Below are 26,485 nucleotides of genomic sequence, written 5' to 3' on the forward strand. Positions count from 1 at the left end.
TACTTTCGCATATTTCTCATACTTCGTGGCTAGATCCTGGGCTGTTTCTGGATTGTATCACGTAGTAATGTGGTACCACGCTGAAACAGTCAATTAAACCTGGTTTCGATCAATATTTTAGAGGATAACGCAAGTTGGGTCTGGGATAGGTCTAGGATTTGCCCCCATCAGGCTCATACTTTCGCATATTTCTCATACTTCGTGGCTAGATCCTGGGCTGTTTCCGGATTGTATCACGTAGTAATGTGGGACCACACTGAAACAATCAATTAAACCTGGTCTTGATAAATATTTTAGAGGATAACGCGTGTTAGGTCTGGGTTAGGTCTAGGATTTGCCCTCATCAGGCTCATACTTTCGCGTTTTTCACATACTTGTTGAACAGATCCTGGGTTTTTTCTGGTTTGGGTCACGTAGTAATGTGGTACGACACTGAAACATTCAATTAAACCTGGTCTTGATAAATATTTTAGAGGATAACGCATGCTAGGTTTGGGTTAGGTCTAGGATTTGCCCTCATCAGGCTCATTCTTTCGCATATTACTCATACTTGATGGCTAGATCCTGGGCTTTTTCTGGATTGGATCACGTAGTAATGTGGGACCACACTGCAACAATCAATTAAACCTGGTCTTGATAAATATTTTAGAGGATAGCGCATGGTAGGTCTGGGATAGGTCTGGGATTTGCCCTAATCAGACTCATACTTTCGCACACTTCACATACTCGTTGAACTGATCCTGGGTTATTTTCTGGTTTGGATCACATAGTAATGTGGTACCACACTGAAACAGTCGATTATACCTGGTTTCGATCAATATTTTAGAGGATAACGCAAGTTATGTCTGGGATAGGTCTGGGATTTGACCTCATCAGACTCATACCTTCGCATTCTTCACATACTTGTTGAACGGATCCTGGGTTTTTTCTGGTGTGGATCACGTAGTAATGTGGGACCACACTGAAACAGTCGACTAAACCTGGTTTCGATCAATATTTTAGAGGATAACGCATGTTATGTCCAGGTTAGGCCTGCGATTTTCCCTCATCAGACTCATACTTTCGCATTCTTCACATACTTGTTGAACGGATCCTGGGTTTTTTCCGGTTTGGATCACGTAGTAATGTGGGACCACACTGAAACAGTCAATTAAACCTGGTTTCGATCAATATTTTAGAGAATAATTCATGTTTGGTCTAGGTTAGGTCTGGGATTTGCTCTCATCAGGCTCATTCTTTCGCATATTTCTCATACATGTAGAACAGATCCTGGGTTTTTTTCTGTTTTGGATCACGTAGTAATGTGGGACCACACTGAAACAGTCAATTAAACCTGGTTTCGATCAATATTTTAGAGGATAACGCAAGTTGGGTCTGGGATAGGTCTAGGATTTGCCCTCATCAGGCTCATACTTTCGCATATTTCTCATACTTCGTGGCTAGATCCTGGGCTGTTTCTGGATTGTATCACGTAGTAATGTGGTACCACGCTGAAACAGTCAATTAAACCTGGTTTCGATCAATATTTTAGAGGATAACGCAAGTTGGGTCTGGGATAGGTCTAGGATTTGCCCCCATCAGGCTCATACTTTCGCATATTTCTCATACTTCGTGGCTAGATCCTGGGCTGTTTCCGGATTGTATCACGTAGTAATGTGGGACCACACTGAAACAATCAATTAAACCTGGTCTTGATAAATATTTTAGAGGATAACGCGTGTTAGGTCTGGGTTAGGTCTAGGATTTGCCCTCATCAGGCTCATACTTTCGCGTTTTTCACATACTTGTTGAACAGATCCTGGGTTTTTTCTGGTTTGGGTCACGTAGTAATGTGGTACGACACTGAAACATTCAATTAAACCTGGTCTTGATAAATATTTTAGAGGATAACGCATGCTAGGTTTGGGTTAGGTCTAGGATTTGCCCTCATCAGGCTCATTCTTTCGCATATTACTCATACTTGATGGCTAGATCCTGGGCTTTTTCTGGATTGGATCACGTAGTAATGTGGGACCACACTGCAACAATCAATTAAACCTGGTCTTGATAAATATTTTAGAGGATAGCGCATGGTAGGTCTGGGATAGGTCTGGGATTTGCCCTAATCAGACTCATACTTTCGCACACTTCACATACTCGTTGAACTGATCCTGGGTTATTTTCTGGTTTGGATCACATAGTAATGTGGTACCACACTGAAACAGTCGATTAATCCAGGTTTCGATCAATATTTTTGAGGATAACGCATGTTAGGTCTGGGTTAGGTCTGGGATTTGCTCTCATCAGGCTCATTCTTTCGCATATTTCTCATACGTGATGGCTAGATCCTGGGCTTTTTCTGGATCGCATCACGTAGTAATGAAGTACAACACTGAAACAGTCAATTAAACCAGGTTTCCATCAATATTTTAGAGGATAACGCATGTTAGGTCTAGGTTAGGTCTGTGATTTGCCCTCATCAGGGTCATACTTTCGCGTTTTTCACATACTTGTTGAACAGATCCTGGGTTTTTTCTGGTTTGGATCACGTAGTAGTGTGATACCACACTGAAACAGTCCATTAAACTTGGTTGCGATCAATATTTTAGAGGATAGCGCATGTTAGGCCTGGGTTAGGTCTAGGATTTGCCCTCATCAGGCTCATTCTTTCGCATATTTCTCAAACTTGGTGGCTAGATCCTGGGCTTTTTCTGGATTGCATCACGTAGTAATGTGGTACCACACTGAAACATTCAATTAAACCTGGTCTTGATAAATATTTTAGAGGATAACGCATGTTAGGTCTGGGTTAGGTCTAGGATATTCCCTCATCAGGCTCATCCTTTCGCATATTTCTCATACTTCATGGCTAGATCCTGGGCTGTTTCTGGATTGTAGCACGTAGTAATGTGATACCACGCTGAAACAGTCGATTAAACCTGGTTTCGATCAATATTTTGGAGGATAACGCAAGTTAAGTCTGAGATAGGTCTGGGATTTGACCTCATCAGACTCATACTTTCGCGATTTGCACATACTTGTTGAACAGATCCTGGGTTTTTTCTACTTTGGATCACGTAGTAGTGTGGTACCACACTGAAACAGTCCATTAAACTTGGTTGCGATCAATATTCTAGAGGATAGCGCATGTTAGGTCTGGGTTAGGTCTAGGATTTGCCCTCATCAGGCTCATTCTTTCGCATATTTCTCAAACTTGGTGGCTAGATCCTGGGCTTTTTCTGGATTGCATCACGTAGTAATGTGGTACCACACTGAAACATTCAATTAAACCTGGTCTTGATAAATATTTAAGAGGATAACGCATGTTAGGTCTGGGTTAGGTCTAGGATTTGCCCTCATCAGACTCATACTTTCGCATTCTTCACATACTTGTTGAACGGATCCTGGGTTTTTTCTGGTTTGGATCACGTAGTAATGTGGGACCACACTGAAACAGTCAATTAAACCTGGTTTCGATCAATATTTTAGAGAATAATTCATGTTAGGTCTAGGATAGGTCTGGGATTTGCTCTTATCAGGCTCATTCTTTCGCATATTTCTCATACTTGATGGCTAGATCCTGGGCTTTTTCTGGATTGCATAACGTACTAATGAAGTACAACACTGAAATAGTCAATTAAACCTGGTTTCCATCAATATTTTAGAGGACAACGCATGTTAGGTCTAGGTTAGGCCTGGGATTTGCCCTCATCAGGGTCATAATTTCGCAGTTTTAACATACATGTTGACCTGATCGAGGGTTTTTTCTGCTTTGGATCATGTAGTAATGTGGGACCACACTGAAACAGTCAGTTAAACCTGGTTTCGATCAATATTTTAGAGAATAATTCATGTTAGGTCCAGGTTAGGTCTCGGATTTGCTCTTATCAGACTCATTCTTTCGCATATTTCTCATACTTCATGGCTAGATCCTGGGCTTTTTCTGGATCGCATCACGTAGTAATGAAGTACAACACTGAAACAGTCAATTAAACCAGGTTTCCATCAATATTTTAGAGGATAACGCATGTTAGGTCTAGGTTAGGTCTGGGATTTTCACTCATCAGACTCATACTTTTGCATTTTTCACATACTTGTTGAACGGATCCTGGGTCTTTTCTGGTTTGGATCACGTAGTAATGTGGTACCACACTGAAACAGTCGATTAAACCTGGTTTCGATCAATATTTTAGAGGATAACGCAAGTTAGGTCTGGGATAGGTCTGGGATTTGACCACGTCAGACTCATACTTTCGCACCCTTCACATACTCGTTGAACAGATCCTGGGTTATTTTCTGGTTTGGATCACATAGTAATATGGTACCACACTGAAACAGTCGATTAAACCAGGTTTCGATCAATATTTTTGAGGATAACGCATGTTAGGTCTAGGTTAGGCCTGGGATTTTCACTCATCAGACTCATACTTTCGCATTCTTCACATACTTGTTGAACGGACCCTGGGTTTTTTCTGGTTTGGATCACGTAGTAATGTGGGACCACACTGAAACAGTCAATTAAACCTGGTTTCGATCAATATTTTAGAGAATGATTCATGTTAGGTCTAGGTTAGGCCTGGGATTTTCACTCATCAGCCTCATACTTTCGCAATCCTTCACATACTTGTTGAACGGATCCTGGGTTTTTTCCGGTTTGGATCACGTAGTAATGTGGGACCACACTGAAACAGTCAATTAAACCTGGTTTCGATCAATATTTTAGAGAATAATTCATGTTAGGTCTAGGTTAGGTCTGGGATTTGCTCTCATCAGGCTCATTCTTTCGCATATTTCTCATACATGTAGAACAGATCCTGGGTTTTTTCTGTTTTGGATCACGTAGTAATGTGGGACCACACTGAAACAATCAATTAAACCTGGTCTTGATAAATATCTTAGAGGATAACGCACGTTAGGTCTGGGTTAGGTCTAGGATTTGCCCTCATCAGGCTCATACTTTCGCATATTTCTCATACTTGATGGCTAGATCCTGGGCTTTTTATGGATTGCATCACGTAGTAATGAAGTACAACACTGAAACAGTCAATTAAACCTGGTTTCGATCAATATTTTAGAGAATAATTCATGTTAGGTCTAGGTTAGGTCTGGGATTTGCTCTCATCAGCCTCATACTTTCGCATATTGCTCATACTTCATGGCTAGATCCTGGGCTGTTTCTGGATTGTATCACGTAGTAATGTGGTACCACGCTGAAACAGTCAATTAAACCTGGTTTCGATCAATATTTTAGAGGATAACGCAAGTTACGTCTGGGATAGGTCTGGGATTTGCCATCATCGGGCTCATACTTTCGCGTTTTTCACATACTTGTTGAACAGATCCTGGGTTTTTTCTGGTTTGGGTCACGTAGTAATGTGGTACCACACTGAAACATTCAATTAAACCTGGTCTTGATAAATATTTTAGAGGATAACGCATGTTAGGTCTAGGTTAGGTCTGGGATTTGCTCTCATCAGGCTCATTCTTTCGCATATTTCTCATACTTGGTGGGTAGATCCTGGGCTTTTTCTGGATCGCATCACGTAGTATTGAAGTACAACACTGAAACAGTCAATTAAACCTGGTTTCCATCAATATCTTAGAGGACAACGCAAGTTAGGTCTGGGATAGGTCTGGGATTTGCCCTCATCAGGCTCATACTTTCGCAATCCTTCACATACTTGTTGAACGGATCCTGGGTTTTTTCCGGTTTGGATCACGTAGTAATGTGGGACCACACTGAAACAATCAACAAAACCTGGTTTCGATCAATATTTTAGAGAATAAGTCATGTTAGGTCTAGGTTAGGTCTGGGATTTGCTCTCATCAGGCTCATTCATCCGCATATTTCTCATACATGTAGAACGGATCCTGGGTTTTTTCTGTTTTGGATCACGTAGTAATGTGGGACCACACTGAAACAATCAATTAAACCTGGTCTTGATAAATATTTTAGAGGATAACGCATGTTAGGTCTGGGTTAGGTCTCGGATTTGCCCTCATCAGGCTCATACTTTCGCATATTGCTCATACTTCATGGCTAGACCCTGGGCTGTTTCTGGATTGTATCACGTAGTAATGTGGTACCATGCTGAAACAGTCAATTAAACCTGGTTTCGATCAATATTTTAGAGGATAACGCAAGTTAGGTCTGGGATAGGTCTAGGATTTGCCCTCATCAGGCTCATACTTTCGCATATTTCTCATACCTCATGGCTAGATCCTGGGCTGTTTCTGGATTGTATCACGTAGTAATGTGGCACCACACTGAAATAATCAATTAAACCTGGTCTTGATAAATATGTTAGAGGATAACGCATGTTAGGTCTGGGTTAGGTCTAGGATTTGCCCTCATCAGCCTCATACTTTCGCATATTGCTCATACTTCATGGCTAGATCCCGGGCTGTTTCTGGATTGTATCACGTAGTAATATGGTACCACGCTGAAACAGTCAATTAAACCTGGTTTCGATCAATATTTTAGAGGATAACGCAAGTTACGTCTGGGATAGGTCTGGGATTTGCCCTCATCAGGCTCATACTTTCGCGTTTTTCACATACTTGTTGAACAGATCCTGGGTTTTTTCTGGTTTGGGTCACGTAGTAATGTGGTACCACACTGAAACATTCAATTAAACCTGGTCTTGATAAATATTTTAGAGGATAACGCATGTTAGGTTTGAGTTAGGTCTAGGATTTGCCCTCATCAGGCTCATACTTTCGCATATTTCTCATACTTCATGGCTAGATCCTGGGCTGTTTCTGGATTGTATTACGTAGTAATGTGGTACCACGCTGAAACAGTCAATTAAACCTGGTTTCGATCAATATTTTAGAGGATAACGCAAATTAGGTCTGGGATAGGTCTGGGATTCGCCCTAATCAGGCTCATACTTTCACGTTTTTCACGTACTTGTTGAACTGATCCTGGGTTTTTTCCGGTTTGGATCACGAAGTAATGTGGGACCACACTGAAACAGTCAATTAAACCTGGTATCGATCAATATTTTAGAGAATAATTCATGTTAGGTCTAGGTTAGGTCTGGGATTTGCTCTCATCAGGCTCATTCCTTCGCATATTTCTCATACATGTAGAACAGATCCTGGGTTTTTTCTGTTTTGGATCACGTAGTAATGTGGGACCACACTGAAACAATCAATTAAACCTGGTCTTGATAAATATTTTAGAGGATAACGCATGTTAGGTCTGGGTTAGGTCTAGGATTTGCCCTCATCAGGCTCATACTTTCGCATATTGCTCATACTTCATGGCTAGACCCTGGGCTGTTTCTGGATTGTATGACCTAGTAATGTGGTACCACGCTGAAACAGTCAATTAAACCTGGTTTCGATCAATATTTTAGAGGATAACGCAAGTTAGGTCTGGGATAGGTCTAGGATTTGCCCTCATCAGGCTCATACTTTCGCATATTTCTCATACCTCATGGCTAGATCCTGGGCTGTTTCTGGATTGTATCACGTAGTAATGTGGCACCACACTGAAATAATCAATTAAACCTGGTCTTGATAAATATGTTAGAGGATAACGCATGTTAGGTCTGGGCTAGGTCTAGGATTTGCCCTCATCAGCCTCATACTTTCGCATATTGCTCATACTTCATGGCTAGATCCTGGGCTGTTTCTGGATTGTATCACGTAGTAATGTGGTACCACGCTGAAACAGTCTATTAAACCTGGTTTCGATTAATATTTTAGAGGATAACGCAAGTTACGTCTGGGATAGGTCTGGGATTTGCCCTCATCAGGCTCATACTTTCGCGTTGTTCACATACTTGTTGAACAGATCCTGGGTTTTTTCTGGTTTGGGTCACGTAGTAATGTGGTACCACACTGAAACATTCAATTAAACCTGGTCTTGATAAATATTTTAGAGGATAACGCATGTTAGGTCTGGGTTAGGTCTAGGATTTGCCCTCATCAGGCTTATACTTTCGCATATTTCTCATACCTCAAGGCTAGATCCTGGGCTTTTTATGGATTGCATCACGTAGTAATGAAGTACAACACTGAAACAGTCAATTAAACCTGGTTTCGATCATTATTTTAGAGAATAATTCATGTTAGGTCTAGGTTAGGTCTGGGATTTGCTCTCATCAGGCTCATTCTTTCGCATATTTCTCATACTTGGTGGCTAGATCCTGGGCTTTTTCTGGATCGCATCTCGTAGTATTGAAGTACAACACTGAAACAGTCAATTAAACCTGGTTTCCATCAATATCTTAGAGGACAACGCAAGTTAGGTCTGGGATAGGCCTGGGATTTGCCCTCATCAGGCTCATACTTTCGCGTTTTTCACATACTTGTTGAACAGATCCTGGGTTTTTTCTGGTGTGGATCACGTAGTAGTGTGGTACCACACTGAAACAGTCCATTAAACCTGGTTTGGATCAATATTTTAGAGGATAACGCATGTTAGGTCTAGGTTAGGTCTGGGATTTTCACTCATCAGACTCATATTTTCGCATTCTTCACATACTTGTTGAACGGATCCTGGGTTTTTTCTGGTTTGGATCACGTAGTAATGTGGTACCACACTGAAACAGTCGACTAAACCTGGTTTCGATCAATATTTTAGAGGATAACGCAAGTTAGGACTGGGATAGGTCTGGGATTTGCCCTGATCATGCTCATACTTTCGCGATATTTCTCATACTTCATGGCTAGATGCTGGGCTATTTCTGGATTGGATCACATAGTAAAGTGGTACCACACTGAAACATTCAACGAAACCTGGTCTGGATAAATATTTTAGAGGATAACGCATGTTAGGTCTGGGTTAGGTCTGGGATTTTCACTCATCAGACTCATACTTTCTCATTCTTCACATACTTGTTGAACAGATCCTGGGATATTTTCTGGTTTGGATCACATAGTATTGTGGTACCACTCTGGGACTATCGATTAAACCAGGTTTCGATCAATATCTTAGAGAATAATTCATGTTTGGTCTAGGATAGGTCTGGGATTTACTCTCATCAGGCTCATTCTTTCGCATATTACTCATACTTGATGGCTAGATCCTGGGCTTTTTCTGGATTGGATCACGTAGTAATGTGGGACCACACTGAAACAATCAATTAAACCTGGTCTTGATAAATATTTTAGAGGATAGCGCATGTTAGGTCTGGGATAGGTCTGGGATTTGCCCTAATCAGACTCATACTTTCGCACACTTCGCATACTCGTTGAACAGATCCTGGGTTATTTTCTGGTTTGGATCACATAGTAATGTGGTACCACACTGAAACAGTCGATTAAACCAGGTTTCGAACAATATTTTTGAGGATAACGCATGTTAGGTCTGGGTTAGGTCTGGGATTTGCTCTCATCAGGCTCATTCTTTCGCATATTTCTCATACTTGATGGCTAGATCCTGGGCTTTTTCTGGATCGCATCACGTAGTAATGAAGTACAACACTGAAACAGTCAATTAAACCAGGTTTCCATCAATATTTTAGAGGATAACGCATGTTAGGTCTAGGTTAGGTCTGGGATTTTCACTCATCAGACTCATACTTTCGCATATTTCTCATACATCATGGCTGGATCCTGGGCTGTTTCAGGATTGTATCCCGTAGTAATGTGGGACCACACTGAATCAATCAATTAAACCTGGTCTTGATAAATATTTTAGTGGATAGCGCATGTTAGGTCTGGGATAGGTCTGCGATTTGCCCTAATCAGACTCATACTTTCGCACACTTCACATACTTGTTGAACGGATCCTGGGATTTTTCTGGTTTGGATCACGTAGTAATGTGGTACCACACTGAAACAGTCGACTAAACCTGGTTTCGATCAATATTTTAGAGGATAATTCATGTTAGGTCTAGGTTAGGTCTGGGATTTGCTCTCATCAGGCTCATTCCTTCGCATATTTCTCATACATGTAGAACAGATCCTGGGTTTTTTCTGTTTTGGATCACGTAGTAATGTGGGACCACACTGAAACAATCAATTAAACCTGGTCTTGATAAATATTTTAGAGGATAACGCATGTTAGGTCTGTGTTAGGTCTAGGATTTGCCCTCATCAGGCTCATACTTTCGCATATTGCTCATACTTCAGGGCTAGACCCCGGGCTGTTTCTGGATTGTATCACGTAGTAATGTGGTACCACGCTGAAACAGTCAATTAAACCTGGTTTCGATCAATATTTTAGAGGATAACGCAAGTTAGGTCTGGGATAGTTCTAGGATTTGCCCTCATCAGGCTCATACTTTCGCATATTTCTCATACCTCAAGGCTAGATCGTGGGCTGCTTCTGGATTGTATCACGTAGTAATGTGGCACCACACTGAAATAATCAATTAAACCTGGTCTTGATAAATATGTTAGAGGATAACGCATGTTAGGTCTGGGTTAGGTCTAGGATTTGCCCTCATCAGCCTCATACTTTCGCATATTGCTCATACTTCATGGCTAGATCCTGGGCTGTTTCTGGATTGTATCACGTAGTAATGTGGTACCACGCTGAAACAGTCTATTAAACCTGGTTTCGATCAATATTTTAGAGGATAACGCAAGTTACGTCTGGGATAGGTCTGGGATTTGCCCTCATCAGGCTCATACTTTCGCGTTTTTACCATACTTGTTGAACAGATCCTGGGTTTTTTCTGGTTTGGGTCACGTAGTAATGTGGTACCACACTGAAATATTCAATTAAACCTGGTCTTTATAAATATTTTAGAGAATAATTCATGTTAGGTCTAGGTTAGGTCTGGGATTTGCTCTCATCAGGCTCATTCTTTCGCATATTTCTCATACTTGGTGGCTAGATCCTGGGCTTTTTCTGGATCGCATCACGTAGTATTGAAGTACAACACTGAAACAGTCAATTAAACCTGGTTTCCATCAATATCTTAGAGGACAACGCAAGTTAGGTCTGGGATAGGTCTGGGATTTGCCCTCATCAGGCTCATACTTTCGCGTTTTTCACATACTTGTTGAACAGATCCTGGGTTTTTTCTGGTGTGGATCACGTAGTAGTGTGGTACCACACTGAAACAGTCCATTAAACCTGGTTTGGATCAATATTTTAGAGGATAACGCATGTTAGGTCTAGGTTAGGTCTGGGATTTTCACTCATCAGACTCATATTTTCGCATTCTTCACATACTTGTTGAACGGATCCTGGGTTTTTTCTGGTTTGGATCACGTAGTAATGTGGTACCACACTGAAACAGTCGACTAAACCTGGTTTCGATCAATATTTTAGAGGATAACGCAAGTTAGGACTGGGATAGGTCTGGGATTTGCCCTCATCAGGCTCATACTTTCGCGTTTTTCACATACTTGTTGAACAGATCCTGGGTTTTTTCTGGTTTGGGTCACGTAGTAATGTGGTACCACACTGAAACATTCAATTAAACCTAGTCTTGATAAATATTTTAGAGGATAACGCATGTTAGGTCTGGGTTAGGTCTAGGATTTGCCCTCATCATGCTCATACTTTCGCGATATTTCTCATACTTCATGGCTAGATGCTGGGCTATTTCTGGATTGGATCACATAGTAAAGTGGTACCACACTGAAACATTCAATGAAACCTGGTCTGGATAAATATTTTAGAGGATAACGCATGTTAGGTCTGGGTTAGGTCTGGGATTTTCACTCATCAGACTCATACTTTCACATTCTTCACATACTTGTTGAACAGATCCTGGGATATTTTCTGGTTTGGCTCACATAGTATTGTGGTACCACTCTGGGACTGTCGATTAAACCAGGTTTCGATCAATATCTTAGAGAATAATTCATGTTAGGTCTAGGTTAGGTCTGGGATTTACTCCCATCAGGCTCATTCTTTCGCATACTACTCATACTTGATGGCTAGATCCTGGGCTTTTTCTGGATTGGATCACGTAGTAATGTGGGACCACACTGAAACAATCAATTAAACCTGGTCTTGATAAATATTTTAGAGGATAGCGCATGTTAGGTCTGGGATAGGTCTGGGATTTGCCCTAATCAGACTCATACTTTCGCACACTTCGCATACTCGTTGAACTGATCCTGGGTTATTTTCTGGTTTGGATCACATAGTAATGTGGTACCACACTGAAACAGTCGACTAAACCTGGTTTCGATCAATATTTTTGAGGATAACGCATGTTAGGTCTGGGTTAGGTCTGGGATTTGCTCTCATCAGGCTCATTCTTTCGCATATTTCTCATACTTGATGGCTAGATCCCGGGCTTTTTCTGGATCGCATCACGTAGTAATGAAGTACAACACTGAAACAGTCAATTAAACCAGGTTTCCATCAATATTTTAGAGGATAACGCATGTTAGGTCTAGGTTAGGTCTGGGATTTTCACTCATCAGACTCATACTTTCGCATATTTCTCATACTTCATGGCTGGATCCTGGGCTGTTTCAGGATTGTATCCCGTAGTAATGTGGGACCACACTGAATCAATCAATTAAACCTGGTCTTGATAAATATTTTAGTGGATAGCGCATGTTAGGTCTGGGATAGGTCTGCGATTTGCCCTAATCAGACTCATACTTTCGCACACTTCACATACTTGTTGAACGGATCCTGGGATTTTTCTGGTTTGGATCACGTAGTAATGTGGTACCACACTGAAACAGTCGACTAAACCTGGTTTCGATCAATATTTTAGAGGATAATTCATGTTAGGTCTAGGTTAGGTCTGGGATTTACTCCCATCAGGCTCATTCTTTCGCATATTACTCACACTTGATGGCTAGATCCTGGGCTTTTTCTGGATTGGATCACGTAGTAATGTGGTACCACACTGAAACATTCAATTAAACCTGGTCTTGATAAATATTTTAGAGGATAACGCATGTTAGGTTTGAGTTAGGTCTAGGATTTGCCCTCATCAGGCTCATACTTTCGCATATTTCTCATACTTCATGGCTAGATCCTGGGCTGTTTCTGGATTGTATTACGTAGTAATGTGGTACCACGCTGAAACAGTCAATTAAACCTGGTTTCGATCAATATTTTAGAGGATAACGCAAATTAGGTCTGGGATAGGTCTGGGATTCGCCCTAATCAGGCTCATACTTTCACGTTTTTCACGTACTTGTTGAACTGATCCTGGGTTTTTTCCGGTTTGGATCACGAAGTAATGTGGGACCACACTGAAACAGTCAATTAAACCTGGTTTCGATCAATATTTTAGAGAATAATTCATGTTAGGTCTAGGTTAGGTCTGGGATTTGCTCTCATCAGGCTCATTCCTTCGCATATTTCTCATACATGTAGAACAGATCCTGGGTTTTTTCTGTTTTGGATCACGTAGTAATGTGGGACCACACTGAAACAATCAATTAAACCTGGTCTTGATAAATATTTTAGAGGATAACGCATGTTAGGTCTGGGTTAGGTCTAGGATTTGCCCTCATCAGGCTCATACTTTCGCATATTGCTCATACTTCATGGCTAGACCCTGGGCTGTTTCTGGATTGTATGACCTAGTAATGTGGTACCACGCTGAAACAGTCAATTAAACCTGGTTTCGATCAATATTTTAGAGGATAACGCAAGTTAGGTCTGGGATAGGTCTAGGATTTGCCCTCATCAGGCTCATACTTTCGCATATTTCTCATACCTCATGGCTAGATCCTGGGCTGTTTCTGGATTGTATCACGTAGTAATGTGGCACCACACTGAAATAATCAATTAAACCTGGTCTTGATAAATATGTTAGAGGATAACGCATGTTAGGTCTGGGCTAGGTCTAGGATTTGCCCTCATCAGCCTCATACTTTCGCATATTGCTCATACTTCATGACTAGATCCTGGGCTGTTTCTGGATTGTATCACGTAGTAATGTGGTACCACGCTGAAACAGTCTATTAAACCTGGTTTCGATTAATATTTTAGAGGATAACGCAAGTTACGTCTGGGATAGGTCTGGGATTTGCCCTCATCAGGCTCATACTTTCGCGTTGTTCACATACTTGTTGAACAGATCCTGGGTTTTTTCTGGTTTGGGTCACGTAGTAATGTGGTACCACACTGAAACATTCAATTAAACCTGGTCTTGATAAATATTTTAGAGGATAACGCATGTTAGGTCTGGGTTAGGTCTAGGATTTGCCCTCATCAGGCTTATACTTTCGCATATTTCTCATACCTCAAGGCTAGATCCTGGGCTTTTTATGGATTGCATCACGTAGTAATGAAGTACAACACTGAAACAGTCAATTAAACCTGGTTTCGATCATTATTTTAGAGAATAATTCATGTTAGGTCTAGGTTAGGTCTGGGATTTGCTCTCATCAGGCTCATTCTTTCGCATATTTCTCATACTTGGTGGCTAGATCCTGGGCTTTTTCTGGATCGCATCTCGTAGTATTGAAGTACAACACTGAAACAGTCAATTAAACCTGGTTTCCATCAATATCTTAGAGGACAACGCAAGTTAGGTCTGGGATAGGCCTGGGATTTGCCCTCATCAGGCTCATACTTTCGCGTTTTTCACATACTTGTTGAACAGATCCTGGGTTTTTTCTGGTGTGGATCACGTAGTAGTGTGGTACCACACTGAAACAGTCCATTAAACCTGGTTTGGATCAATATTTTAGAGGATAACGCATGTTAGGTCTAGGTTAGGTCTGGGATTTTCACTCATCAGACTCATATTTTCGCATTCTTCACATACTTGTTGAACGGATCCTGGGTTTTTTCTGGTTTGGATCACGTAGTAATGTGGTACCACACTGAAACAGTCGACTAAACCTGGTTTCGATCAATATTTTAGAGGATAACGCAAGTTAGGACTGGGATAGGTCTGGGATTTGCCCTGATCATGCTCATACTTTCGCACACTTCGCATACTCGTTGAACTGATCCTGGGTTATTTTCTGGTTTGGATCACATAGTAATGTGGTACCACACTGAAACAGTCGATTAAACCAGGTTTCGATCAATATTTTTGAGGATAACGCATGTTAGGTCTGGGTTAGGTCTGGGATTTGCTCTCATCAGGCTCATTCTTTCGCATATTTCTCATACTTGATGGCTAGATCCTGGGCTTTTTCTGGATCGCATCACGTAGTAATGAAGTACAACACTGAAACAGTCAATTAAACCAGGTTTCCATCAATATTTTAGAGGATAACGCATGTTAGGTCTAGGTTAGGTCTGGGATTTTCACTCATCAGACTCATACTTTCGCATATTTCTCATACATCATGGCTGGATCCTGGGCTGTTTCAGGATTGTATCCCGTAGTAATGTGGGACCACACTGAATCAATCAATTAAACCTGGTCTTGATAAATATTTTAGTGGATAGCGCATGTTAGGTCTGGGATAGGTCTGCGATTTGCCCTAATCAGACTCATACTTTCGCACACTTCACATACTTGTTGAACGGATCCTGGGATTTTTCTGGTTTGGATCACGTAGTAATGTGGTACCACACTGAAACAGTCGACTAAACCTGGTTTCGATCAATATTTTAGAGGATAATTCATGTTAGGTCTAGGTTAGGTCTGGGATTTACTCCCATCAGGCTCATTCTTTCGCATATTTCTCACACTTGATGGCTAGATCCTGGGCTTTTTCTGGATTGGATCACGTAGTATTGTGGTACCACACTGAAACATTCAATTAAACCTGGTCTTGATAAATATTTTAGAGGATAACGCATGTTAGGTTTGAGTTAGGTCTAGGATTTGCCCTCATCAGGCTCATACTTTCGCATATTTCTCATACTTCATGGCTAGATCCTGGGCTGTTTCTGGATTGTATTACGTAGTAATGTGGTACCACGCTGAAACAGTCAATTAAACCTGGTTTCGATCAATATTTTAGAGGATAACGCAAATTAGGTCTGGGATAGGTCTGGGATTCGCCCTAATCAGGCTCATACTTTCACGTTTTTCACGTACTTGTTGAACTGATCCTGGGTCTTTTCAGGTTTGGATCACGTAGTAATGTGGTACCACACTGAAACAGTCGATTAAACCTGGTTTCGATCAATATTTTAGAGGATAACGCAAGTTAGATCTGGGATAGGTCTGGGATTTGACCTCATCAGACTCATACTTTCGCACCCTTCACATACTCGTTGAGCAGATCCTGGGTTTTTTCTGGTTTGGATCACGTAGTAGTGTGGTACCACACTGAAACAGTGCATTAAACCTGGTTGCGATCAATATTTTTGAGGATAACGCATGTTAGGTCTGGGTTGGGTATAGGATTTGCCCTCATCAGGCTCATTCTTTCGCATATTTCTCAAACTTGATGGCTAGATCCTGGGCTTTTTCTGGATTGCATCACGTAGCAATGTGGTACCACACTGAAACATTCAATTAAACCTGGTCTTGATAAATATTTTAGAGGATAACGCATGTTAGGACTGGGTTAGGTCTGGGATTTGCTCTCATCAGGCTCATTATTTCGCATATTTCTCATACTTGATGGCTAGATCCTGGGCTTTTTCTGGATCGCATCACGTAGTAATGAAGTACAATACTGAAACAGTCAATTAAACCAGGTTTCCATCAATATTTTAGAGGATAACGCATGTTAGGTCTAGGTTAGGTCTGGGATTTTCACTCATCAGACTCATACTTTCGCATTCTTCACATACTTGTTGGACGGATCCTGGGTTTTTTCTGGTTTGGATCACGTAGTAATGTGGTACCACACTGAAACAGTCGACTAAACCTGGTTTCGATCAATATTTTAGAGGATAACACAAGTTAGGTCTGGGATAGGTCTGAGATTTGACCTCATCTGACTCATACTTTCGCGTTTTTCACATACTTGTTGAACTCATCCTGGGTTATTTTCTGGTTTGGAACAGACAGTAATGTGGTAACACACTGAAACTGTCGATTAAACCAGGTTTCGATCAATATTTTTGAGGATAACGCATGTTAGGTCTGGGTTAGGTCTAGGATTTGCTCTCGTCAGGCTCATACTTTCGCATATTTCTCATACTCCATGGCTAGATCCTGGGCTATTTCTGGATTCGATCACGTAGTAATGTGGTACCACACTGAAACATTCAATTAAACCTGGTCTTGATAAATATTTTAGAGGATAACGCATGTTAGGTTTGGGTTAGGTCTAGGATTTGCCCTCATCAGGCTCATACTTTCGCATATTTCTCATACTTCATGGCTAGATCCTGGGCTGTTTCTGGATTGTATCACGTAGTAATGTGGTACCACGCTGGAGCAGTCAATTAAACCTGGTTTCGATCAATATTTTAGAGGATAACGCAAATTAGGTCTGGGATAGGTCTGGGATTCGCCCTAATCAGCCTCATACTTTCGCGTTTTTCACTTACTCGTTGAACTGGTCCTGGGTCTTTTCTGGTTTGGATCACGTAGTAATGTGGTACCACACTGAAACAGTCGATTAAACCTGGTTTCGATCAATATTTTAGAGGATATCGCAAGTTAGATCTGGGATAGGTCTGGGATTTGACATCATCAGACTCATACTTTCGCACCCTTCACATACTCGTTGAACAGATCCTGGGTTATTTTCTGGTTTGGATCACATAGTAATGTGGTACCACACTGATACAGTCGATTAAACCAGGTTTCGATCAATATTTTTGAGGATAACGCATGTTAGGTCTAGGTTAGGCCTGGGATTTTCACTCATCAGACTCATTCTTTCGCATATTTCTCATACTTGATGGCTAGATCCTGGGCTGTTTCTGGATTGTATCACGTAGTAATGTGGTACCACGCTGAAACAGTCGATTAAACCTGGTTTCGATCAATATTTTAGAGGATAACGCAAGTTAAGTCTGGGATAGGTCTGGGATTTGACCTCATCAGACTCATACTTTCGCGTTTTTCACATACTTGTTGAACAGATCCTGCGTTTTTTCTGGTTTGGATCACGTAGTAGTGTGGTACCACACTGAAACAGTGCATTAAACCAGGTTTCCATCAATATTTTAGAGGATAGCGCATGTTAGGTCTAGGTTAGGTCTGGGATTTTCACTCATCAGACTCATACTTTCGCATTCTTCACATACTTGTTGGACGGATCCTGGGTTTTTTCTGGTTTGGATCACGTAGTAATGTGGTACCACACTGTAACAGTCGACTAAACCTGGTTTCGATCAATATTTTAGAGGATAACACAAGTTAGGTCTGGGATAGGTCTGAGATTTGACCTCATCTGACTCATACTTTCGCGTTTTTCACATACTTGTTGAACTCATCCTGGGTTATTTTCTGGTTTGGAACAGATAGTAATGTGGTAACACACTGAAACTGTCGATTAAACCAGGTTTCGATCAATATTTTTGAGGATAACGCATGTTAGGTCTGGGTTAGGTCTAGGATTTGCTCTCGTCAGGCTCATACTTTCGCATATTTCTCATACTCCATGGCTAGATCCTGGGCTATTTCTGGATTCGATCACGTAGTAATGTGGTACCACACTGAAACATTCAATTAAACCTGGTCTTGATAAATATTTTAGAGGATAACGCATGTTAGGTCTGGGTTAGGTCTAGGATTTACCCTCATCAGGCTCATACTTTCGCATATTGCTCATACTTCATGGCTAGATCCTGGGCTGATTCTGGATTGTATCACGTAGTAATGTGGGACCACACTGAAACAATCAATTAAACCTAGTCTTGATAAATATTTTAGAGGATAACGCAAGTTAGGTCTGGGTTAGGTCTAGGATTTGCCCTCATCTGGCTCCTACTTTCGCATATTTCTCATACTTGATGGCTAGATCCTGGGCTATTTCTGGATTCGATCACGTAGTAATGTGGTACCACATTGAAACATTCAATTAAACCTGGTCTTGATAAATATTTTAGAGGATAACGCATGGTAGGTTTGGGTTAGGTCTAGGATTTGCCCTCATCAGGCTCATACTTTCGGTATATTTCTCATACTTCATGGCTAGATCCTGGGCTGTTTCTGGATTGTATCACGTAGTAATGTGGTACCACGCTGGAGCAGTCGATTAAACCAGTTTTCGATCAATATTTTAGAGGATAACGCATGTTAGGTCTAGGTTAGCCCTGGGATTTTCACTCATCAGACTCACCCTTTCGCATTCTTCACATACTTGCTGAACGGATCCTGGGTTTTTTCTGGATTGCATCACGTAGCAATGTGGTACCACACTGCAACATTCAATTAAACCTGGTCTTGATAAATATTTTAGAGGATAACGCATGTTAGGTCTGGGTTAGGTCTAGGATTTGCCCTCATCCGCCTCATACTTTCGCATATTTCTCATACTTGATGGCTAGATCCTGGGCTTTTTATGGATTGCATCACGTAGTAATGAAGTACAACACTGAAACAGTCAACTAAACCTGGTTTCGATCAATATTTTAGAGAATAATTCATGTTAGGTCTGGGTTAGGTCTGGGATTTGCCCTCATCCGCCTCATACTTTCGCATATTTCTCATACTTGATGGCTAGATCCTGGGCTTTTTATGGATTGCATCACGTAGTAATGAAGTACAACACTGAAACAGTCAATTAAACCTGGTTTCGATCAATATTTTAGAGAATAATTCATGTTAGGTCTAGGTTAGGTCTGGGATTTGCTCTCATCAGGCTCATTCTTTCGCATATTTCTCATACTTGGTGGCTAGATCCTGGGCTGTTTCTGGATTGTATCACGTAGTAATGTGGGACCACACTGAAACAATCAATTAAACCTGGTTTCGATCAATATTTTAGAGGATAACGCAAGTTAGGTCTGGGATAGGTCTAGGATTTGCCCTCATCAGACTCATACTTTCGCATTCTTCACATACTTGTTGAACGGATCCTGGGTTTTTTCTGGTTTGGATCACGTAGTAATGTGGTATCACACTGAAACAGTCCATTAAACCTGGTTTCGATCAATATTTTAGAGAATAACGCATGTTAGGTCTTGGTTAGGTCTGGGATTTGCTCTCATCAGGCTCGTACTTTCGCATATTTCTCATAGTTGATGGCCAGATTCTGGGCTTTTTCTGGTTTGGATCACGTAGTAATGTGGTACCACACTGAAATAGTCGATTAAACCTGGTTTCTATCAATATTTTTGAGGGTAACGCATGTTTGGTCTAGGTTAGGCCTGGGATTTTCCCTCATCAGTAACATACTTTCGCATTCTTCACATACTTGTTGAACGGATCCTGGGTTTTTTCAGGTTTGGATCAGGTAGTAATGTGGTACCACACTGAAACATTCAATTAAACCTGGTCTTGATAAATATTTTAGAGGATAACGCATGTTAGGTCTGGGTTAGGTCTAGGATTTGCCCTCATCAGGCTCCTACTTTCGCATATTTCTCATACTTGATGGCTAGATCCAGGGCTTTTTCTGGATTGGATCAGGTAGTAATGTGGTACCACACTGAAACAGTAAATGAAACCCAGTTGCGATCGTTATTTTAGAGGATAACGCATGTTAGGTCTAAGTTAGGCCTGGGATTTTCCCTCATCAGACACATACTTTCGCATTCTTCACATACTTGATGAACGTATCCTGGGTTTTTTCTGGTTTGGATCACGTAGTAATGTGGCACCACAATGAAACTGTCGATTAAACCCGCTTTCGATGAATATTTTTGAGAATAACTCATGTTAGGTCTAGGTTAGGTCTGGGATTTGCTCTTATCAGGCTCGTACTTTCGCAAATTTCTCATACTTGATGGCCAGATTCTGTGCCTTTTCTGGATTGGATCACGTAGTAATGTGGTAGCACACTGAAACAGTCCATTAAACCTGGTTTCGATCAATATATTAGAGGATAACGCATGTTATGTCTAGGTTAGGCCTGTGATTTGCCCTCATCAGACACATACTTTCGCATTCTTCACATACTTGCTGAACGGACCCTGGGTTTTTTCTGGTTTGGATCACGTAGTAATGTGGTAGCACACTGAAACAGTCCATTAAACCTGGTTTCTATCAATATTTTTGAGGGTAACGCATGTTAGGTCTGGGTTAGGTCTAGGATTTGCCCTCATCAGGCTCCTACTTTCGCATATTTCTCATACTTGATGGCTAGATCCAGGGCTTTTTCTGGATTGGATCACGTAGTAATGTGGTACCACACTGAAACAGTAAATGAAACCCAGTTGCGATCGTTATTTTAGAGGATAACGCATGTTAGGTCTAAGTTAGGCCTGGGATTTTCCCTCATCAGACATATACTTTCGCATTCTTCACATACTTGATGAACGTATCCTGGGTTTTTTCTGGTTTGGATCACGTAGTAATGTGGCACCACACTGAAACTGTCGATTAAACCTGCTTTCGATGAATATTTTTGAGAATAACTCATGTTAGGTCTAGGTTAGGTCTGGGATTTGCTCTTATCAGGCTCGTACTTTCGCAAATTTCTCATACTTGATGGCCAGATTCTGTGCCTTTTCTGGATTGGATCACGTAGTAATGTGGTAGCACACTGAAACAGTCCATTAAACCTGGTTTCGATCAATATCTAAGATGATAACGCTAGTTATGTCTGGGATAGGTCTGGGATTTGCCCTCGTCAGGCTCATACTTTCGCATTCTTCACATACTTGTTGAACGTATCCTGGGTTTTTTCTGGTTTGGATCACGTAGTAATGTGGTACCATACTGAAACTGTCGATTAAACCTGCTTTCGATCAATATTTTTGAGAATAACTCATGTTAGGTCTAGGTTAGGTCTGGGATTTGCTCTCATCAGGCTCGTACTTTCGCAAATTTCTCATACTTGATGGCCTGATTCTGTGCTTTTTCTGGATTGGATCCCGTAGTAATGTGGTACCACACTGAAACAGTCCATTAAACCTGGTTTCGATCAATATATTAGAGGATAACGCATGTTATGTCTAGGTTAGGCCTGTGATTTGCCCTCATCAGTCACATACTTTCGCATATTTCTCATAGTTGATGGCCAGATTCTGGGCTTTTTCTGGTTTGGATCACGTAGTAATGTGGTACCACACTGAAATAGTCGATTAAACCTGGTTTCTATCAATATTTTTGAGGGTAACGCATGTTAGGTCTAGGTTTGGCCTGGGATTTTCCCTCATCAGAAACATACTTTCGCATTCTTCACATACTTGTTGAACGGATCCTGGGTTTTTTCAGTTTTGGATCACGTAGTAATGTGGTACCACACTGAAACATTCAATTAAACCTGGACTTGATAAATATTTTAGAGGATAACGCATGTTAGGTCTGGGTTAGGTCTAGGATTTGCCCTCATCAGGCTCCTACTTTCGCATATTTCTCATACTTGATGGCTAGATCCTGGGTTTTTTCTGGTTTGAATCACGTAGTAATGTGGTAGCACACTGAAACAGTCCATTAAACCTGGTTTCGATCAATATTTTATAGAATAACTCATGTTAGGTCTAGGTTAGGTCTGGGATTTTCCTTCATCAGACTCATACTTTCGCATTCTTCACATACTTGTTGAACGGATCCTGGGTTTTTTCTGGTTTGGATCACGTAGTAATGTGGTATCACACTGAAACAGTCCATTAAACCTGGTTTCGATCAACATTTTAGAGAATAACGCATGTTAGGTCTTGGTTAGGTCTGGGATTTGCTCTCATCAGGCTCGTACTTTCGCATATTTCTCATAGTTGATGGCCAGATTCTGTGCCTTTTCTGGATTGGATCACGTAGTAATGTGGTAGCACACTGAAACAGTCCATTAAACCTGGTTTCGATCAATATCTAAGATGATAACGCTAGTTATGTCTGGGATAGGTCTGGGATTTGCCCTCGTCAGGCTCATACTTTCGCATTCTTCACATACTTGTTGAACGTATCCTGGGTTTTTTCTGGTTTGGATCACGTAGTAATGTGGTACCACACTGAAACTGTCGATTAAACCTGCTGTCGATCAATATTTTTGAGAATAACTCATGTTAGGTCTAGGTTAGGTCTGGGATTTGCTCTCATCAGGCTCGTACTTTCGCAAATTTCTCATACTTGATGGCCTGATTCTGTGCTTTTTCTGGTTTGGATCCCGTAGTAACGTGGTACTACACTGAAACAGTCCATTAAACCTGGTTTCTATCAATATATTAGGGGATAACGCATGTTATGTCTAGGTTAGGCCTGTGATTTGCCCTCATCAGACACATACTTTCGCATTCTTCACATACTTGTTGAACGGATCCTGGGTTTTTTCTGGTTTGGATCACGTAGTAATGTGGTACCACACTGAAATAGTCGATTAAACCTGGTTTCTATCAATTTCTTTGAGGGTAACGCATGTTAGGTCTAGGTTAGGCCTGGGATTTTCCCTCATCAGAAACATACTTTCGCATTCTTCACATACTTGTTGAACGGATCCTGGGTTTTTTCAGGTTTGGATCACGTAATAATGTGGTACCACACTGAAACATTCAATTAAACCTGGTCTTGATAAATATTTTAGAGGATAACGCATGTTAGGTCTGGGTTAGGTCTAGGATTTGCCCTCATCTGGCTCCTACTTTCGCATATTTCTCATACTTGATGGCTAGATCCTGGGTTTTTTCTGGTTTGAATCACGTAGTAATGTGGTAGCACACTGAAACAGCCCATTAAACCTGGTTTCGATCAATATTTTAGAGAATAACGCATGTTAGGTCTTGGTTAGGTCTGGGATTTGCTCTCATCAGGCTCGTACTTTCGCATATTTCTCATAGTTGATGGCCAGATTCTGGGCTTTTTCTGGTTTGGATCACGTAGTAATGTGGTACCACACTGAAATAGTCGATTAAACCTGGTTTCTATCAATATTTTTGAGGGTAACGCATGTTAGGTCTAGGTTAGGCCTGGGATTTTCCCTCATCAGAAACATACTTTCGCATTCTTCACATACTTGTTGAACGTATCCTGGGTTTTTTCCTATTTGGATCACGTAGTAATGTGGTACCACACTGAAACTGTCGATTAAACCTGCTATCGATCAATATTTTTGAGAATAACTCATGTTAGGTCTAGGTTAGGTCTGGGATTTGCTCTCATCAGGCTCGTACTTTCGCAAATTTCTCATACTTGATGGCCTGATTCTGTGCTTTTTCTGGTTTGGATCCCGTAGTAATGTGGTACCACACTGAAACAGTCCATTAAACCTGGTTTCGATCAATATATTAGAGGATAACGCATGTTATGTCTAGGTTAGGCCTGTGATTTGCCCTCATCAGACACATACTTTCGAATTCTTCACATACTTGTTGAACGGACCCTGGGTTTTTTCTGGTTTGGATCACGTAGTAATGTGGTAGCACACTGAAACAGTCCATTAAACCTGGTTTCGATCAATATTTTAGAGGATAACGCATGTTCTGTCTAGGTTAGGCCTGGGATCTTCCCTCATCAGACACATACTTTCGCATTCTACACATACTTGTTGAACGGATCCTGGGTTTTTTCTGGTTTGGATCGCGTAGTAATGTGGTACCACACTGAAACTGTCGATTAAACCTGCTTTCGATCAATATTTTTGAGAATAACTCATGTTAGGTCTAGGTTAGGTCTGGGATTTGCTCTCATCAGGCTCGTACTTTCGCAAATTTCTCATACTTGATGGCCTGATTCTGTGCTTTTTCTGGTTTGGATCCCGTAGTAACGTGGTACTACACTGAAACAGTCCATTAAACCTGGTTTCGATCAATATATTAGAGGATAACGCATGTTATGTATAGGTTAGGCCTGTGATTTGCCCTCATCAGACACATACTTTCGCATTCTTCACATACTTGTTGAACGGATCCTGGGTTTTTTCTGGTTTGGATCACGTAGTAATGTGGTAGCACACTGAAACAGTCCATTAAACCTGGTTTCGATCAATATTTTAGAGGATAACGCATGTTCTGTCTAGGTTAGGCCTGGGATTTGTCCTCATCAGACACATACTTTCGCATTCTTCACATACTTGTTGAACGGATCGTGGGTTTTTTCCGGTTTGGATCACGTAGTAATGTGATAGCACACTGAAACAGTCCATTAAACCTCGTTTCGATCAATATTTTAGAGAATAACTCATGTTGGGTCTAGGTTAGGTCTGGGATTTTCCTTCATCAGACTCATACTTTCGCATTCTTCACATACTTGTTGAACGGCTCCTGGGTTTTTTCTGGTTTGGATCACGTAGTAATGTGGTATCACACTGAAACAGTCCATTAAACCTGGTTTCGATCAATATTTTAGAGAATAACGCATGTTAGGTCTTGGTTAGGTCTGGGATTTGCTCTCATCAGGCTCGTACTTTCGCATATTTCTCATAGTTGATGGCCAGATTCTGGGCTTTTTCTGGTTTGGATCACGTAGTAATGTGGTACCACACTGAAATAGTCGATTAAACCTGGTTTCTATCAATATTTTTGAGGGTAACGCATGTTAGGTCTAGGTTAGGCCTGGGATTTTCCCTCATCAGAAACATACTTTCGCATTCTTCACATACTTGTTGAACGTATCCTGGGTTTTTTCCTATTTGGATCACGTAGTAATGTGGTACCACACTGAAACTGTCGATTAAACCTGCTATCGATCAATATTTTTGAGAATAACTCATGTTAGGTCTAGGTTAGGTCTGGGATTTGCTCTCATCAGGCTCGTACTTTCGCAAATTTCTCATACTTGATGGCCTGATTCTGTGCTTTTTCTGGTTTGGATCCCGTAGTAATGTGGTACCACACTGAAACAGTCCATTAAACCTGGTTTCGATCAATATATTAGAGGATAACGCATGTTATGTCTAGGTTAGGCCTGTGATTTGCCCTCATCAGACACATACTTTCGAATTCTTCACATACTTGTTGAACGGACCCTGGGTTTTTTCTGGTTTGGATCACGTAGTAATGTGGTAGCACACTGAAACAGTCCATTAAACCTGGTTTCGATCAATATTTTAGAGGATAACGCATGTTCTGTCTAGGTTAGGCCTGGGATCTTCCCTCATCAGACACATACTTTCGCATTCTACACATACTTGTTGAACGGATCCTGGGTTTTTTCTGGTTTGGATCGCGTAGTAATGTGGTACCACACTGAAACTGTCGATTAAACCTGCTTTCGATCAATATTTTTGAGAATAACTCATGTTAGGTCTAGGTTAGGTCTGGGATTTGCTCTCATCAGGCTCGTACTTTCGCAAATTTCTCATACTTGATGGCCTGATTCTGTGCTTTTTCTGGTTTGGATCCCGTAGTAACGTGGTACTACACTGAAACAGTCCATTAAACCTGGTTTCGATCAATATATTAGAGGATAACGCATGTTATGTATAGGTTAGGCCTGTGATTTGCCCTCATCAGACACATACTTTCGAATTCTTCACATACTTGTTGAACGGACCCTGGGTTTTTTCTGGTTTGGATCACGTAGTAATGTGGTAGCACACTGAAACAGTCCATTAAACCTGGTTTCGATCAATATTTTAGAGGATAACGCATGTTCTGTCTAGGTTAGGCCTGGGATCTTCCCTCATCAGACACATACTTTCGCATTCTACACATACTTGTTGAACGGATCCTGGGTTTTTTCTGGTTTAGATCGCGTAGTAA

This window comes from Colletes latitarsis, unplaced genomic scaffold, assembly GCF_051014445.1.
Source record: "Colletes latitarsis isolate SP2378_abdomen unplaced genomic scaffold, iyColLati1 scaffold0007, whole genome shotgun sequence".
Classification (NCBI taxonomy): domain Eukaryota; kingdom Metazoa; phylum Arthropoda; class Insecta; order Hymenoptera; family Colletidae; genus Colletes; species Colletes latitarsis.